Below are 20,814 nucleotides of genomic sequence, written 5' to 3' on the forward strand. Positions count from 1 at the left end.
GTTGCTCAGGGCCTATCATAGTGACTTCTTCTCTGGTTTCTCTAGGGATTTGGTATTCTGAAGTCCTCAGGAGTATTTATTTAAACACTAAATGCCTCCAAGGTTAACAGGTAACATATATATTATGGTTAGATGCAAATTGGAAGTATGGTAATTGGAGAGGGCATGCCTTACCTAAAGGCATATCAGAACAAGGCTCACTCCCCTTTCCAAAGAAATATCTTGGAGGGGTGTTTTTGAGGAAATGATAGATTATATGGGATCACCAAAAATATTTTCAGGGAGGGTTGGGGCATCTGGTTTGTAACTTCCAGCTGAGTGGTGTTATAAATACCATGGGTTTGTTTATTTATTATTATTATTATTATTATTATTATTATTATTATTATTACTGTTTTATCTGAGAAAGAGAGAGAGAGAGAAAGTGTGGAAAGGGACAGAGGGAGAGAGAGTCTTAAGCAGGCTCCATGCTGAGGTTCCAACCCATGACCTTGGGATGATGACCCGAGCCAAAATCAAGAGTCAATTGACTCTGTCATTCAGGTGCCCCCCAGTCCCATGGATTTAATTACCAAATGCTGAACACCAGCAGACTGTGTGTCTCCCACCCAGACCTCTCCCTTCTCCTCTATTCTTGGATGCTGCTCTGTACTCAGGATTCTCACTTAGATGTCTAATAGAAACCATAAACTTTTTTTATGTTTCCTGTTTTCATGTTTCCATCACTAATAAACCATAAACCATCAAGACTTTTGATTGCTACTGCCTACCCCTTTCTCACATCATGTCAGAACATCTTTTCAGAGACTCAGACTAGAAGTTGGTTTCTGCTAAGATTCACCTTTCTTCTCTTCATCACCTAGTCCATCAGAGAGTTCTGCCTATTTTACCTCCTAAATGTATCTTTAGTCTTGCCACTCTGTCCACCTCCACCACCATCACCAAACTCCTTGCACATTTACCTGAATTATGGCAATGACTTCAGTGGGCTCCTGGCTTCCAGAATACTTTATCACAATTAATTCCCTACTTAATAACCAAGTGGGTATTTAAATTTTTCCTCCAATCACCTTGTACACCTGGTTTAAACTTTAGCATTTCTTTTAGAAAACAACCCCAGAGCCTTCACTTTATCCTGACCACCCTGCATTATCTGGTACCTGTTCTTCCTTCTGACCATATTGTTTCCCATTGTCTGTCCTCCTGCTTCACCTCATGACCATTCTCCAACCAGGCTGGTCCCTTTCTGACTCTGAAACAAGCCAAGTTCTTTGCCAGACGAGAGTCTCTGTGCTTGATATTCCCATTGCCTGGGTACTCTTTTTTCCTGTCATGTCTCATAGCACTTTTTAGTTTCAACCTAGGCCTTTGTGATGAACTTGGCTCAACTAGGTGTGGTCACCTGTATGTCGGTGCTGCAGAGGCTGATAGCCAGCCATGGTAATTACCTTGCTTTATGGGGATAGCACTCCTCTCAAAGTTTCAAGATCTTAAATACATGAGGCTCTCTTCCCTCCCTAGAGGCTTTAATCTTTGTTATATTTCCTATCAGAACCCTGACTGTTCAGGGTTTTATTTTATAAAAGCATTCTGTATTCTAGTTTCTAATTCTTTTCTTGATAATATGTTATTTCAACAAATACTTACTGAATATTCAATAAATGCTAGGTTGCGTGGATGAGGATACCAAAAGGCATAAGACACACAGAGCCATTCTTTAAGAAGCATACAGTCTGGCTTCTTTTCTTTTCTCCCTTTGTCTGGAATGAAGGAGGAAGACATGGAAAACTAAGTCATTGGTGAAAATAGAGTGTAAATGTGCTCTGAGAGATCAATGAAGGTGTACCTAACTCCGATTTGTAGAAAGGAGTGAAATTTGAACTGAGACTTAATGGGCAAGCAAAAGTAATCTTGGTGGAGAATTTGGGGGTAAAGGCCATTCCAGACGATGGAATGCATAAAAGTATCCAGGTAAGAAAGAGCAGCGGCAGCAGCACCACCCCGACCATCATCATCACCATCATCATCACTATCTCTTCATTACCATTGTTAAGTGCCCACATCACAATATGCATATTTCTAGGTATTTTGTGGGATATCTCTAATTTCCACAAAGGCTTATCAGAGAACTAGTTATTATTTTTTAGGTAAGGATATTAACTTGCCCAAGGTCTCAGACTGAAAGAGACAGAGCTCATGCTTAAACCTAGACAACTTGCTATAAAACGTCAAGATGATAGCTAGGATTTCCTGGCTCCTGTTTTCATGTTTCCAGCTGCTCTGAGGAACCGTTCATTGTTGTTACAGGGTCTTTTGCTGTTTTGAGCTTGCAACCCTGTTTTCTCCCACAGGAATGCCCCGTGTCCCTCCTTTTTGCCTTCCTGGTTGATAGTGCTCATCATTTTGGATTCACTTCATAGGAATTTACCTCTTCTCTGAAGCTGTGTCTCTTCATTATTCCCTTCTTTCCAGATCCATTAAGACTCTTTGTCTTGTCCTTTACTGGACCTGCAACACATACTTTCAACATACACACACACACACACACACACACACACACACACACATACATATATCTTTTTATCCTCTTTCTCCACCCTCTTCTATATCCTATCCACTTTCCACTGCACATGCTACCCATAGCTAGACTATAGGCTCCTTGAGGCACAGGCAGTATCTCACTTGTCATTGCAACTTTAGTGTGTAGTGCTGGCATTACTCTGGAATGCATGCTTACAAAGGGCTTGCTGAATAAATGAATAAGTAAGTGAAGGCCATCGATGTGGGGAGTAATATGTTCTTTCTCCAGAATGTATGTGAAAGAAAGCCAGATACGTTCTTATTCCCCCCCCCACAAAGTATTTTCTTCCCTCATTGTGTGCGTGCGTGTGTGTGTGTGTGTGTGTGTGTGTGTGTGTGAGATAGGCAATATGAAAGTTGGGTTTTAAAAATGTAAATATAACTGCAGTTGACTTATTGCTAAATTCTTTCATTAGATTTTAACTGAAAAGGCATTGAAGTAATTTCAAATGTGAAGAGTTGATTATTTTTAAGAATGAAAAATTCACATAAGAAGAAAATATCTGTGCCAGAAATGCTTATACCAACAAATTCATTTATTTATTTATTTTTTTTACCATTTCCCTACTAAGGAAAGAAGTTGAAACTGGCATTTTAAATAGCTGATCTTGGTGAGGCTATCTGCATTTAGTGTCTCTATCTCTCTTTTTTTTTTAATATTTATTTTTGACGTTTATTTATTTTTGGGACAGAGAGAGACAGAGCATGAACGGGGGAGGGGCAGAGAGAGAGGGAGACACAGAATCAGAAACAGGCTCCAGGCTCTGAGCCATCAGCCCAGAGCCCGACGCGGGGCTCGAACTCACGGACCGCGAGATGGTGACCTGGCTGAAGTCGGACACTTAACCGACTGTGCCACCCAGGCGCCCCATTAATATTTATTTTTGAGAGCAAGGCAGAGTATGAGTGGGGGAGAGGGGCAGGGAGAGACACACAGAATCTGAAGCAGGCTCTAGGCTCGAAGCTATCAGCACAGAGCTTGATGTGGGGCTTGAACTCACAAACTGTGAATCATGACCTGAGCTGAAGTCAGATGCTTAACCAACTGAGCCACCCAGGCACCCCTAGTGTCTCTTTTAACATTGTAGACACAATCCTCATTCGACCACAAAATATTAAGGGCCTAAAAGGAGGAGAAACATCTGGGTCTCCTACCCCGTCCTATGTTGACTCCACAGTTGAAGTCCCTTCCATTATACCACAAGGAAAATATTCAACTTAAGGGGACTTCTTTCTAAAATACTCAGGCATTTGATTGTCCTGACATTTGTTGTATGCTGACAGATTTGTCTTTGCAAACTGTCACATTTGCACATGTATTACTAATTGATGGGGCCAGCCTAGAAATATCAGACCAGAAACCCAGGGTTTGGTGAGGCAGGAGAAACAATAGAGTCCACAAAGTACATCTGAAAGGAATACCCAGTGGGACATAACACTATAAGCTAATTTCAAAGGATAGTTTAGGGTCTGATAGATGAAAATTCAGGAGTAAGAACAAGTTCACACAGGTATGGATGAACAGTAATTTTAAATCCATTTGGACTAGTGACTTCTTAATGTTAGAGGCCCAGGCAGAGGAATCTATAGCAATTTGGGACTAGCTAGAGCTAGAGTAAGTATATTTATAGCAACCACAACAGAAGCATGTTTGTGTTCCAAGTATTTGCAAGACCATTTTAGATAGCTTCTTATTGAATGTCAACTACAATCTTGTGAAATGTATATACTTATTATTGATAGGATATGACAAAATGAAGAAGGAAATGTGTGGGGTTGGAATAAGAATAATAGCAGTTTATGAGGAAGTATGCTTACATCATGTAGTTTTGTAAACTGTAATCAGTTTTGAAAAGTCAACTGCCAAAGAATGTGGTTGTGATTATCTGGACAAATACTTCAAACATTTAAAGTACTGGGTTGAATTTTTGCTGGTCAGCAAAATAGGGCAAAGGAGACAGCTTACATTCTAGATACCATTTAAGTGCAATGGGCTAAGAGACCATATAAAGCTGGGACCAAGTGAGGCAAAGACAGCAATACATATCACACCACTGTGTGTGTACTCTATACCTGGTCAGCATGATTATAGAGTCTGAGTTCTGTTATTGATGACACACTAAGAAAGCCCTGGACGAATGTAGACACAGTAGGTAAGTGGAACTCTGCACATACCTAACTAGCTTTATCTTGGAGGAAGATCTGAGAAAGAATTTGAAATGAGTTTATGGAATAGGCCAATAGTAAGATCTAGGAGGGTTGTCTTGGGTAAAGAAATAAAAACTTAATGTTCAGATGATACCACATACAATGTGTCTGTTGTATCTTCCACTGAGACTGTCAGTCAATAAAAATAAATAAAATTCCCTGTATCCATTTGGTCTCACTTGGTATAACCCAGAATTTCTCAGCCTTCATACAGGGACACTTTGGGCCAGATTGTTCTTTGTTATGAGAGCTGTCCTGTGCATTGTAGGTTGTTTAGTACCATCCAAGGCCTCTGTCAGAGACTCTGTGCCCAGTTGTGTCTGGTCTCCAGACATTTCCAAATGTTTTTTGGGAAGAAAAATGGCCCCTAGTTGAGAACCACTGACCTATCTGGTGGTGATTGCTACAGGTGAGTGAAGCCTGGGGCTGGGAATAAATGTGGTTCATTCTTATTTTGTGGCTTTTTTGAATTGAGGGTCACCATGACAGTTTGTCCCTAGGTGTCCCTGATACTGAGGAAGGTTGAACCACTTAATGGCACTCAGAGTATTGAACAATTATCACCTAGGTTTGATAGATGAAGGAATCTAGACAGAGAGCTGGGGGTCTGGCACTAAATCACATGATAGAACTGATACTTGAACCCCAATGGTAACACACAATACTCCATCTCTTTTCTGTACAAATGTTTTTTATCCTTTTATTTTCAGAATTCCAAGCCTTAAGTATTGAAGGAAAGCCAAATAGGTAGGACTTCGGCCCTCCTACATTTCCACTCCATCCCTACTCTTTGGCCAAAGGAGCAACACTATCCCCATCATAAGCTGATAATGGTTACTATTCCTATTAAAATAATAACAGATAAAATCCTCTGCATTATCTGTTTATGCCTCTTTAGACTTGAAGAAAACAGCACCAGGCTTAACTCCGAGAGAAGCTCAACAATATTCCTGTTGGAAATCTGGTTTCAAGCATGAGACAGGCTGACACTGCAGGGGCATTAAGTTTGCTAATGTGCAAGGTAGAGAGTTATAGGAACTGGGACCCAAGAAGGCCATTTCGTTATCCATTCCTGGCCTTTTCTCCAGAAAGAGTCATCTTGCCTCCATATATCACTCTTCCAAGGTACCCTGAGTTGTTCTGCCAGAGCTGTCTTCTGGCAGAACGTTGACAATTTGTACCCCATTCCTGAGAACCTACATTGTCATTCTGGTAGCATCTTGCTTGGCAATCTTCAAATTTATAACTCTTCAATTTTTCATGAAATAGGGATTATCTTGGGGTGGGAGAAACACAGTTTGACCATTCACATCTCCCCTCTCTGCCTGTTATGATAATCTGAAATTTTACATTTTGAGATTGACTTTGTTAAATAAAGAGATTGACTTCCTTAGTTATCATTTTCTTAAAAGCAGATGAACTTAAAATTTTGACATATGTATATTTTGTCAGCCAAAGGCAAGCCATCTATTTCAGGAGGCAATATTGCATACTTGTTAATTGTGTGCTTTGGAATGTGTGCTTTTGAATAAACTTCCTCAGTTCTTATTCCAGGTTGCCACTTTTAGCAATATTATCTCAGACAAGTTTTTAAAAATTTTATGAACCTCATTTCCTCATCTACAGGATGGAGGTGATAATGCTATCCATTAGAGTCATGGGGATTAAATAACATGATACATTTAAAGCAGTTTTAAAAATGCCCAATAAATAATCGCCAGGTCCAATATTATTAGTACTTCATTCTTAAGGGCCATCCTGCATGCATATTTTACATTAAAGAGATCATTGATAAAAATAAATGTAGTATTGGAGATTATCTTGGCAATTTCACAATCATTTCTGTGTTATTGGAAAATGGGGATATAATGAATAGATTAATAAAAATATAACTACAGCAAGGAAAAAGGATGTTAAATGAGTTATACTAAATCATCCTGATAAGAATCAAATTCTTACTGTAATAAGCCAGTAGAGTCCATATATTAGACATTAAAAAGTGTGATATACTGGTCTTTCTATTATAAATCCAGGGCTAAGTGGAATTGTAGGCTTCTAGTGGAATTTCCATCCTCTTTGTTGACTGATATTTTCAGAGGACCAAGGATTTCTCAAAAAGTGAATCTTGCCTTATGCATTAGAAGTCTCAAAAAGAAGTGTTAATGTGGCTGAAAGTTATATCAAATGTTTGCTGTTCCAGACATAGAAAGAGTTTTATAAAAACTTGTATGTAGCACAGTTACCTAAATAAGTGTCTTGTCACCAATATTATATTCTTCATCCTGGGCTTAGAGGGGAATACTATAGTCAAGTTGCTACTACCTTTACTAATTGGGTAAGATTCTAGAAATGTTAAGGAACTTACAGTGTAGAAGCTAAGTAAATGTTTACAGAATTAATGTTGAAGACATTTGGTTCTTAAGGGTTACCATTCTCTATACCAGAAATGGTCTTACTGTTGCTATGACTGGGTTCTGTCAGCCAACTACACATTGTTACACAGCATGTAACATGTATCATTGGGTAATGTAACTAGTGACCTGGTTATTATGCCAGGATTTTGTTCTAGGGACCTAGATTGTTAATACCCATATCACTGATTTTATTACCCATTGACATTTATTACACACTACTGTGTCAGGGGTGAGAACCACTCATTTCTGTGAGTAGATCTTACACGGAACTAGAAAGACTCATATCTTTGTAAAGTCTGCTTGCAGAGACTGGTCAAAAAGTTCTGAGACTTGAGAAATTATAGTCTTTACTTTTACCCGGACTTCCCCTGCCCCCATTTACTAATACATGCAAAGCCAATAGAGTCTGCTTGGGATTGCAAAGGGAATGATCTCTTCCATATTATAACAGGTCTCAAAATAAGCTATATTTTACTCCAAAAGGATAAAAGCAATTTAAATTAAATAGCAATGGATAATCATTTAGTTTATTGTAAGGCATTGCCCTTCTCATTACATTTTCACTTGAAAATCTTTATGTTAATAGTTATTTTCTCATTTTATATGTCACAGTGCAAAAACATACTGTTGCTTTAATGAAATTGTGTCTCTTTCTTCTTTCTCTTCTCTTTCTTTTTGTTTTTCTTGTACTTCTTCCCTTCCCCCTTCCATCTCCCCCTCCCTCCCCCTCCCTTTCCTTCTCCCCCGCCTTACCCCTTCCTCCTCCTTCAGGGTCCTCCTCCTCCTTCTCTTCCTCCTTCTTCTCCTTTTTCTTCTCCTTCTTCTGATTTTGACTTACAGTAAGGAGAATTACATCCTACTGTTATCATGGTTCACCCCTCCCATTCATTCCTGAGAAAACTGCTTGGCTGTCATGGCCTGTGTAGTGACAGGTTATTCTTTGGTGGGCTTAAAGTGCAATGGATAGAGGCCATTCAGTCTCCTGAAATCCTCTTACACATCATCTACCAAGATGTGTTAAACCAAGGAAAATGTCTCTGATTCCTTCCCGCTGAAGATAAGTAGCAATATGATAGGATGATAATAGGGCTGGATATGAAAACGGAGTATCTTATTTTCTGAAAATCATTTCATTGCAATCAAATACGTTTGAAATTATTCTTTTTATTTTTATTTTTTTGTTAATTTTAAGAGTACATGGTTGGACTGAAATTTTTGTTGCTGCTGATTTTTTTGAACTCTTGTTAAAAAATTTTTTTAAATGTGTATTTAATTTTGAGAGAGAGAGCGAGAGCAGGGGAGGGGAAGACAGGGAGGGAGACACAGAATCTGAAGCAGGTTCATGGCTTTGCAATGTCAGCACAGAGTCTGATGGCACCAGCTGAGCCATGAGATCATGACCTGAGCTGAAGTCGGACACTTAACAGACTGAGCCATCCAGGCACCCCCAACCCTTTTGAAAACATACAAACAAAAAGTTCAATGGTAGTCAACCTCAGTCCTTTCTTATATTTTGGGATACTACTGATGTTGTACAGCCTATAGACATTTTGTGTATAATTTAATATTACTTTATATATCTAAATTTAATTAAGCTGTACACTTCCTACCAAAAAAACAAAAAAAAAAAAAAAACAAAAAACAAAACAAAACACCCTCATTACTCTGAACTGCAGTAATTCTGAGCATAATGGTTTAGATGGGCCCATTATAATTGCATAGTTAAAAAGAAAGGTACTGCTGAGCCAATTCAAAGTTTGTACAGGATAACACAGAGTGTACATTTAAACTATTTGTGTAACAAACTTTTTCAAGCTCTTTATTTTATGGAAAATATAAAGCTCTGAGTATTCTTGTCTATTCATTAAAAACTAATTCTCTTTTGGGTAAAACTGTAGGTTTTATGGCTTGGTTTGTGTTACTTTTTGTACATGGAACTAACACTGTTTCATATTTTAGTAGACATCAACCTTTTAATAATTTGGAGTGACTATTCCTTTAATTAATCCAAATTAGAGATTATGTTTCTCCCCCCAAAAAATACATCCTTACATCAATTAAATGAGAGTTTTTATGAAATGTTCCCTAACAGAGAATAAGTAATTGAGATATAATTGTTTGTAGATGAAAAATAACTGCCACTTTTATGGCAAATGTGAGTTTAATGCAGATGATTTCCATGATTATGGTGTGTTTTATGTGGCTTTTTATACCACTGTTTTGGAAGCATTCATAGTACCCGTCGACGCACAAGCATCTTAATGTTTGTTTTAGCATTTGGCAACAAATACAGTCTATAAAATATGTAGTGGTTAATATTAAAAGCTCATGCCAGATTGTAACATAAAGAGTTTATTCAGTGTCTTTAAATGCATCAATTTAAAGCTTCATCTGAATTGGTTCTTAGTTAGCATTTGGGTTTAAGATTTTCAGCAGGTGAGCTCTGGTGAAGTTGGGAGGTATGTTCTCTCCCAGATTGGCACATCCTGTAAATGGAGGACTCTTAACGAACCTGAAGGGCTCCCTCTTTTAGGAGAACCCCTGGCTGCAAGCACCTACAGTGCCCGTAGGGTTTCTGAGTGAGCAGAGCATAAACAATGCTCTATGTGGGAGGGGAGGATGACTAGAAATGCCAGGCTTACTCTTTCCTTCTCCCTTTGGGCCACCAGGAGAGAGCAATTTTCTTTATTATGGTTGCATTTTCTCAAGGTTACCTTTACTTTGGATTTAATTACTTGCCTCCCCCACCCACTCCCTCTCCCATACAGTCCCTCACTGCCAATAATGATTAGGTTCCTTTTCAAAGTTTTTATCATGTTACATTACATGCTTGAAGCAAGTAAATCTAAAATGCTTAAGAAAGACACACAGCGTCTTGCTGACACGGGACCTGTGCATGGGGTGACAAATGGTAGCTTTTTAATTGGGTCAGATACCTGCACTTATAAGCCACTTAGCCTTGGGTAAGTTATTGAAACACTCCAGGACTCAGTTTCATCATCTCTAAATTAGAGGATTAGAAACAGTACCCGGTATATACTGAATATGAGAGAAGATAGCTTTAGCATTTAGATCAAGAATGGAAAGAGGGAAGAAAGAGGGAGAGAGATGGAAGCTGTGCGTCGAAGCTGGAGGAGCTGGTTAGGAGATAATGAGACTTGGACCATCTAAGACACAGGGGTCCTCCTCATGAATGGAAAGGGAGAGGAACTGTGGGATTCATCCAGATGCAGCACAGTTGAGAAATAATGGCAACAGATTGAGCCGATGTCAGAATAAAGGCAGGAACAGAATGATCAAAGCAAATACATGTGGAGCTTTGCTAGAACACAACATTATCATGTACTACAAGGTAATTTTCTTTTTTTAAAAACACATTTATTTTAGAACACTTTCATATTTACAGACAAGTTGCAAAGATAGTACAGAGAGCTCCCTTTATTCAGTTTCCCCCATTGTTAACATTTTACATTTGGTACCTTTATCACAACCACAGAATCAACACTGATATGTTTTATTAACTAAATTCCATACTTCATCCAATTTCATTAGTTTTTTCCCCTAATTTTCTGTTCCAGGATCCCACTAATGATAGCACATGACCAGAATTTAGTCACATGTCTTCTCTGGTCTCTGATGACTTTTCTTGATTTTGATGTCTTTGGCATTTTGAGAAATCTGTTATTTTCTAGAATGTCAAGTTGGGTTTGTCCAATGTCTTTTTCATAGAAGTTGTGGATCTGGGGAAGAAAACCTCAGAAGTGATTTGCTATTCAATTGATATTATACCAAAGGCATATGCTATCAACATGTCTTATTACTGATGATGTTAATTTTGATTACCTGGCAAAGGTAGTGCTTCAGTTTTCTTCATGGTAAAAATGCTCCCCTCCACCTATCCCTTCCAAGGTCTTACTCTTGGCACAAAGTAACTAAGCACAGCCTAGATTTATTTATTTATTATTTTAATGTTTGTTTATTTTTGAGAGACAGACAGAGTGTGAGTGGGAGAGGGACAGAGAGAGAGGGAGACACAGAATCTGAAGCAGGCTTCAGGCTTCGAGCTGTCAGCACAGAGCCCCACACGGGGCTCAAACTCATGAACTGTGAGATCATGACCTGAGCTGAAGTTGGACACTTAACCAACTGAGCTACCTGGGCACCCCAAGCACAGCCTAGATTTAAGAAATGGGTGTTGTGGGGCTCCTGGGTGGCTCGGGTGGCTAAACGTCCAACTCTTGGTTTCAGCTCAGATCATGATCTCATGGCTGGTGAGTTCAAGCCCCACATAGGGCTCTGGGTTGACAGTGTGGAGCGTGCTTGGGATTTTCTCTCCCTCTCTCTGCCCTCCCCCACTCGCTCTGTCTCTGTCTATCTCAAAATAAATAAATAAACTTAAAAAAAAAAAGGACAGGGCAGTTGTGTTCCATCTCTTTGAGGGGGAAATATCCATATAAATTATGTGAATTTCTTCTTTCCAGAGATTTGTCTCTTTTCCTCTGTTTACATATTTATTCAATCATTTATCTCTATTTGTATGCACTCTTGAAGATTTATACATTGGATTGTAATCTAGTAAAACTGATTTTGTGACTCAAATTGTTCTAGTTTTTGACAGTGGGACATCTTTCATGTCAGCTCCTGTGTCCCTTTGACATACTCCTATCATTTTTGCTCCTTTAGCATTTTCTTACTTTGTGACAAGGCAAGGTGCTTCAGGCTTATCTTGTTTATTCCCTGCCCTGGCCCCAGCTTTCCATTTCTCCAAGGAGCCCTGGTTCCTTTTACTGGAGAAGGGTATAAAAAATCAAGATCTAGGTGCCGAGCGTGCTCGTTGTTACTGGGGTGTTTCTGCTGCTAGGCAGATGGAGTTAGGACACACATGCGTATATAGTATATATACTCATATACATTGGTGTGTGTGTGTGTGTGTGTGTGTGTGTGTGTGTGTGTGCGCGCGCACGCGGGTAGTATATACTCATGTGTGTCCTAATTCCTTCTCTGCTTATATGCATCTGTATTTTTTTAATGTTTTTATTTATTTTTGAGACAGAGAGAGACAGAGCATGAGCAAGAGAGGGGCAGAGAGAGAGGGATACACAGAATCTGAAGCAGGCTCCAGGCTCTGAGCTGTCAGCACAGAGCCTGACGCAGGGCTCAGACTCACAGAGTGTGAGATCATGACCTGAGCTGAAGTCGGATGCTTAACTGACTAAGCCACCCAGGCGCCCCTAAGCATCTGTATTAAACTTGAATTTATACTGATGTTTCCAATCCTAATACTATACCGCATAGATTATTGTAGCCTTTTTCCTTGTCCATAATCTTTCACTCCAACATTGAAACACCTGAGTTCTGCACTTGGTCATCCATTTACTTACTTTTTGAGTCCAGGTTTACATGTACAGCAGTTTCAGAATTTTTACCTTGCATGCTTCTGAAAAATGTTCTTGTCAATTAGAAGACGCTACCAATTAAAGTGTAGTATATATATGGTTGCTTTTATCTCTAGTTTTATACTTCCTAGTCATTTCCAAAGTTACTTAAGTCAGTACCTTTTAAACCCATTCTCTTCTGTGAGGTTATATTTTTATAATACTTTTAGACTCTTTTGTCATGATACACATTCCATCTTGGGAACCACACAGAATATTTTCACCACCCTTAAAAATTCCCTGTCACCTAGTCACTGGTCTTCCTCTCCAATGCCTTGCAGTCGCAGATCAGTTTTTATCTATATTTTTGCCTTTTCTAGAACATAGTCTTTTCAGATAGGCTTCTTTTACTTTGTAATATGCACTTAAAATCCATCCATGTTGTGGGATGAGTTACTAGTTCATTCCATTTATTGCTGAATAACATTGACTGTGGATATATCACAGTGTGTTTATCCCTTTACCTTTTGGAGAGCATCTTGGTGATTTTGAATAAAACTGCTATAAACATTCACATGACAGTTCTTAAGTGGACATAAATTGAAATTACTTGGGAAAATTCCTAGGAATGGCTCTGGTAGGACATACAGTAAGTCTATATCTAGCTTTATAAGAAACTGAAAAACTGTCTCCCCAAGTGCCTGTACCATTTTTGGAATTTTGAGTAGCAATTAATGAGAATGCTTTACCAGCAGTACCGCCGGCATTGACACTTTTTTGTTTGTTTGTTTTAGATTTTAGTCATCCTAATATGCATGTAGGCATATCTTGTTTCTTTAATGTGCAATTGCCTGATAAATGATATTGAACATTTTTTTCATATACTTATATGTTATCTGTATATTTTCTTTGGTGAGGTGTCTGTTCAGTTATTTTACCTATTTTTAATTGGGTTGTTTTCTTGGTGAGATTTAATAAATATTTTTATGAATATTTTAGATACAAACCTTTATTAGATATGTTACGGGTAAATATTCCATTCTGTGGCTTGTCTTTTCTTTTTCTTGGCTCCTTCTCAGAGCAAAAGTTTGTTTTCAATTTTATTTTTATTCATAACTATATCCTCTACTAATGGAACTGCTCAAAGTGTTTTTAGAATAAATTACATTAATTTTTGTTATTCTGCATAATTGCCTATTGTATTCAAGAGAACTGCTCTTTATGGAGAGGTACAACTGGTAATCTTAGTGTTTCCCATTTTGCATATAATGACAGCTGTGTCTGTAAGAGCTGCCACACAAGACATCTCTCATCATTGACAAACCAGGGGCTAAGGCGCGGGAATGGAAGAAACCTGTTACATTCCTACAACAAGCATGGACATTGCATTCAGGGACCTTTGTTCAAATTCTACTCTTAACATTTTCTTGTTATGTGAAAGTGAGGAAATTATTTAATTTTTCTGAACTTGGCTTCTCATCTGTAAAATGAGGACAGTATCACTCACCTGTTTTTAGACGCTATTAGATGACTATACATTTGACCCTTAAACAGTATGGGTGTGAAGTTTGTGGGTCTACTTCTACGCGGATTTTCTTACAGTACTGTAAGTGTATTTTTTCTTTCTTATGATTTCCTCAGTAACATTTTCTTTTCCATAGCTCATGGTAAAAAAGCAGTATATAATACTGACAACATGTAAAGTTTGTGTTAGTCTACCATTTGTTTTCAGTAAGCTCTCTGTTCAACAGTAGGCTCTTAGTAGTTAAGTTTTTGAAAGTCAAAAGTTATATACGGATTTTTGACTATGTGGAGGTTGACACCCTTAACCTCAATGTTGCTCAAGGGTCACCTGTATGTTAGTGCAGGACCTGGCGCAGAGCAAGCACTCAGTAAATGGTAGTTCACAATGTTGCTGTCCGGTGTTCCGCATTTTCTTTCAGCCTGTCTTGATTTTCTCTGGTAGAATTCCTTACTCTACTGCTAGCTTTCACCCACCATTTCTATTAGAGTGCAGGGTATGCCACTTTGAGGTGCTTTTCTATTCCATTCTACACTGCAAATGGCTCCCAATGAAGATGATTTCCCTATTCCAGTGCTTCCTAATATCTACATCACAGTTCATGAACAGATCAGTGGAATATTTGTTAAAAAGAAACACAGCTGCAAGCTCTCCTTTCTCTGTCCCTCATTTCCAATTTTTCACCAAACCCTATCAGTTCAATTGTGTAAAGATCTTTCAATCAGGCTACCCTGTGATTTGATAGAAAGACAGTATTATTAAGATATAATTCTCTCAAAATTAATTATAAATTTAATATAATCCCAATTAAAATCGCAGTATGATTTTTTTTTTTGCTCTGACAAATTTGTTCTATAATTTATTTGGAGAAGAACATGTTTGGGATTAGTCAAAAAAATGTATCAAAACATTCCATAAAGCCACAATCACTAAAGCAGTCTGATACTGTCTATATGTATTTTATCAATAGAAAATAATAGCATAATCATGCATTTATATGTGTATGTAGTGTGTGTATGTATGTATGTATGTATGTACGTTGTGTGTTTGTGTATAAAATATGTAAATTTAAGCACATTATAATGGTAGTATATCAAATTATCAAGCAAAGAATGGAGCACATCAAAATTCTGTATTTCATGATAGTTATGAGCATTAGTCCTCGGACCAGATTTCCTGGTTTGAGTTCTGGCTCTATCATTTGCCAACTGTGTTACCTTAGGCAGATCATTTAATATCTTGGGGTATTACTTCAGTTTCCTTTTGTGCTAAATAGGAAAAAAAAAAAACCTAGTACCTATCTCAGAAAGTAATTGTGAGGGTTAAATAAATTAATGTAGGTAAAAGCTTAGAACAGATGTTGGACCTAAGTACTTGTAAATGTGAATTATTATTATTATTATTATTACTATTGAAATAGAGAGTTTAAACAGTTGTTTAACCATTTTGAAGAACAACCCTTTAACTGCCTGATTTAGGGTTCCACATGGATAGGTGCCCATCATCTAATTGTTGACTTTTATGATATAGATACATTTTGACTTTCTAAAATAAATAGATAATCTTAAACTTTCTTACGAAGGTAGTAAGTGGTAAAATATTCTTAAGAGATATCTTTTTAAATTTTATTTATTTTGAGAGACAGAGCGAGAGCAAATGCATGCGCACATGCGCAAGGGAGGAGCAGAGAGAGGGAAAGAATCCCAAGCGGGCTCCCCGCTGCCAGTGCAGAGTCTGATATGGGGTTTGACCTCACAAACCATGAGATCGAGACATGAGCCAAAATCAAGAGTCTGATGCCCAACTGACTGAGCCACCCAGGTGCCCCAAGAGATACCTTTTTAAATACATTATGCACAACAAGGGTTGCAAACTCAGTTACTTAGTGAGGCTGGTGAGTAATTCATGGAAGTAGCTAGGTGAGGAATGTGATGAGATGGACACCCCATAGCCCACATACAACTGCTTTTCAACTCCACCTGATTATTGACAGGCAGAAATGGGAGTGCATATCTTTCAAGAAAATCTGGAAATTTCATGTAAAATTTTCATGCAAATTTTCTGTTTGTAAATATTGATTTGAATTCAAATTTTCAAACATTGTGAGAAACAAACAAACATGAGTCTGCAGGTCATAGTTGGCTCATATTGTTTGTTTGCCATCTGAGACTTAGAATCGTTAGTCTACACCACCCTGTCTGTCTGCCAGCCTGTGTATCCCCAGTGAAGCTCTCACAGAGCTGTCTACATAACAGCTCAATACTTGTTCTTTTGGTGAATCAATTTGATTTTCTTCCTGAGTCTTTCTGATGCCGATCAATACTTTGAATCATTAATAAAACCTCCATTTGTTAGCCATTTATTTTAAATTTAGGGTGCTGTTAGGGCCTCCATACATACTCTGATAGTTACAATACTCCGTCAGGTTTTTTTTTGTCAATTTGTAGATAAAAAATAGAAAGTTAACTTACTTTTGTAAAGTCTAAGACCTGTGGTGATGATGGCTTTGATACCACATTGTTGAGGTCTGCCCTTTTGAGGGAGTTAGAGTTCCAAAGAAGTAATGAGAGGTTCATAGGTCCCCAGGGTGTAACATTGTCTGGGCACCAGCTAACTGAGGGTGCTGACCACATCTTGTTCATCCAGAAAAACTTATCCTAAGGTCATTCTATTGGATGACCTTGTCAAGCTTACCCGCTTAGAATGCAGAAAATACAGGATGAAAGAAGTCTTCCACTTACAAATGGGTAGCTTTCCAAATGTTCATTTGTAAATCAGTTGTTTGGAACTCAGAATTCATTTCCCTGCAGAAACAGTTACAAATGGCAGTTATGTTTCCCCTGAGGCTTGTCCACAAAAGACTATTTAGCCTTAATGTATCTGAAATAGTGTACGTTTGCCATGAGAAATGTGTAGAAAATAGAACTCTTGTAATTCTAGTAATTAAATAAAAGAAAAAAAAAGTGAAATTGAATGAGAACTTTAAAACGTATTCTGAATGCTGATGCAAAGGAAAGGAAAATTCACCCAGAGGAGGATGTAGAATTTGGAAAATAATTTTGTTGGGATTTTAAGGGGGTTTTTAGACACTGTCAGAACACTTGAAAAATTAATGGAAACTTGTCCTTAACTTAACTGATTTCATTTCATGACTTGTGGATTCTCCATGATTACTCTCCCCATGATTAAATGCTGTTTCTAGTCTCCATTTTAGATAAAGATGAAAGATAGGAAGGAAAGTAGAAAAAAGGTAAATGGAGGTGGATTTTTTAGTGATGCAAAAGTTGAGAAAGTTGATTTCTGTGTTTTCATAACCATGACAGAGGTGGAAATAGCTCTAAATGATGAGTAGTGAAAAGGGAGAAACATAATTCTTGATTCCTCATGAAATCTTTCTCTGAAAAATCCTAGAGGCTGTTACTGTCCTTAGCCCATCAGCTCAGGTATCTTGATGATAATCCATGGCAAATGTAGGATTGGTACACAGTTGAGTTCAAGAGTACAAAACACTTTTCAAAGGCACTAAATATTTAGAATTCTGAATATTTATTTAAAAAGGGAGGGCTTGAACATCGAATAAGAATCAATTTAATATTTTACAGCTTAGGTTTTATGTTCCATTTTGTTTAACTTCTAGCCAGGAGAGTGAAAGGCAGAGATTTTCTATATCTTTGAAATGGTCAAATAGTTAAATGGGAAGTTGAATGGGAAGAATGAACCATGTTGTGACACTTCATATTGTGTATTTAAACAGTCACCTGAACAACAATGTAAACAACAGTATAAAGTACGTCAACACAGCACAGGCCCTTCCTGGAAAGCACAGCTTTGCCTAGAAGTCAAGAAGAGAGGAGTGGTCATGGTCTTAGGACAAAAACAAAACAGGGTGAAGAAACTGACCAAACAAATGGCACCAGACAAATGGGCACCATGTAGTGACAAGGGTAGACATGCATGTGGTATTTCCCTTTTTGGTTCTTTCAAGAATCAGATGGAGTTCTTCCCCCCACCCTACAACCCTCCCTGTCAATACATCCTCCTGGGTTAGCTGGCCAGTGTGACTGAATTGCTCTTCGATCACCATTCTGCACTAACAGAAACACATAAACATCAAAAGCATTATTGTGTTCTTGCAACACCTGAAGAGTGTTGTTGACACAGCTTTGTTATGTGAGAATTAAAAAAAAATTTTTTTTTAGCATTTATTTTTGAGAGACAGACAGAGCATAAGCAGGGGAGGGGTAGAGAGAAAGGGAGATACAGAATCTGAAGCAGGCTCCAAGTTCTGAGCTGTCAGCACAGAGTGTGATGGAGGGCTCAAACCCATGAACCAGGAGATCATGACCTGAGACAGAGTTGGACTCTTAACCTACTGAGACACCCAGGCGCCCCTAAGTGGGAATTTTTAACCCAGATGTGAGTAGTTCATCTTTTTGTTGTTCTTAATCATTTGGAGTTGACATTCTGGTTCCCACTGTGATTTGCTATTAAAATTATCATTAATGATAAAAAGAACCAAAAGTTTGTTGCCTTTGAGAGTTCCCATCCACAATCAACTGAAAGATTGTGTTCTTTTTGGCAAGTGAAATTAAAATCCATTTTTTTCACGTCTCATTTAAAGTTACAAATTTAAGTCCCCCTTTAACCTTTTAAGGTAGTTAAAACATATATCTGTTTACATTTTGGTAATTAAAATCAAGTGAATTAAAAACTGGCAAGATTAAGGTTCTTTCCTTTAATTATAGAAGACATTTATATATTCACTTTGCATTTGGGTAATTAAAATCATGTGAATTAAAAATTTGAAAGATTAGGATTTTTATTCCTTTAATAATAGAAAGAATTTCTGTCACATATGAGAAATTTTGTCTTAGTGGTAGTTTTGGTTGAGATATCCAATTATCCTGGTCTAAAGAATTGTAGACTCATCAAGTGGTAGAATTTCTAGAATCTAAGGCATTTACCTCTTGAGTCCATTCTTACTTGTTTCACACTGATCATTATTGTGGGATTGCAAATTATTTAATCATCTTCCTCTAAACAGGCTTAGGTTACCAAAAGAGAAGTCAGTCTCAGATATCATGTCTTGTTTTAGGTGCACTCGTATAAGGATCATCTATGTAGGACAGGTCTAGGAAAGAGCAAGTGGCCTGAGGCAGAATAATCCCCCACCAGCCGATAAGGTGTTTGGTTGATTCTTCTCTAGAATTTCATTTGTTGTAAACAACCAATGTAGACTTATCAGGCATTTAAAACAGTGTTAAATATATAACTTTTATTGTTATCAGGCATGTAAAACAGTTTTAAATATATATCTCTATTGTATGGAATTTCCACATAAAGCTGTTGGGACCTGAGAAATTTCATGATTTACTTGACAAATGCTGGCTGTATATATACTATCTTTTTCTTTCTCTAATTAAATTCTGAGCTCCTTTAACTAAGGGACATGTGTTCTATTTCTCATATTTTTCTTTTCCCACATCTACAGGAGCCAGGATATCTCACTTCCACACACTTAAAATTGGAGTATAAAACGTTGCATACAATTTTCACTTAGTATACACTGCTTTATTTGCTAATTGCTTTACACATGCAAGTTTTATCTTATCATCTAGGTTTTAAGTACCTCATTGTTGGGGGTCTTGTTTTACAGTAATGGTATGACAGTTTGGATCTCTTATTACTGTTTAGCCCATTATAGGGACAGAGAATCTTCTCAAAAAATTGTTGTCAATTAGTCAAATATGGATGAGACTAAGAGAGAAAGGGAAAGGCAAGAGATTTTGGATTAACCTCTATGACCTCTAAAATCCATATCATTATTCCACAGCTAATTATATGTCCTTTTAAACACATAGCATATCACTGACTTGATAAATAATGCTTCCTCAATATTCTTTTTAAGTGATGAGTAATAAAAATATGATGTTGGCAATACAAGCATTCTGTTGTTGCCTCCTTGCCTCCTATAAATTCAAAATGGGAACTAGTTTAAATTTGAGAGATTTGGATCATTATCCTGGTTAAGTCAAGAGATATTTGTTTCCTTTAGGCAGGAGACACTTAAAAGGTGTTAAAGGTTTAAAGCAGAGAAAATCCCAGCATTGCCATGCTATAAGGTGGATTCCTAGACAATCAGCTGAAGCTGGGGGCAAGATTGAGCAACCTATTTCCTCACAGTTTCCACTTCATTTCACACTCATAACCTCTCCATTTTAAAAATTTTCAAGAACCAATAGAAATAAACAGGGATGAAAAATATTCTCCGGAAGATAAATACTATAAATTTTTAAAATTTGAATGTGATAAGGATGGATATAAATGAAAGACTAATATATTCATTAAAAAAGTGTTCCTTTTTTATAGGATGTAACTATATCATTTTATTCTTATCCTTTTAGGCATAAGAATTAGAGATGAATTCTTACCTATTTTGGTATCTTAGGTATCCCCTGTTGTCAGTTTAAATGGTTCTACACACAACTTATGCATTGCCAGACCATGAGAAGAAATAGAGTATATCAGGGTGCCTGGGGTGGCTCAGAGGATTAAGCATTTGACTCCTGATTTCAGCTCAGGTCATGTCTTCACAGTTCTTGAGTTTGAGCTGCACATCAGTAATGCACACTGCAATGGCAGTGTGGGGCATGTTTGGGATTCTCTCTCTCCCTCTCTCTCTTCCCCTCTCCTGCTCATGCTGTCTCTGTCTCTC

This window comes from Prionailurus viverrinus, chromosome C1, assembly GCF_022837055.1.
Source record: "Prionailurus viverrinus isolate Anna chromosome C1, UM_Priviv_1.0, whole genome shotgun sequence".
Taxonomy (NCBI): Eukaryota; Metazoa; Chordata; class Mammalia; order Carnivora; family Felidae; genus Prionailurus; species Prionailurus viverrinus.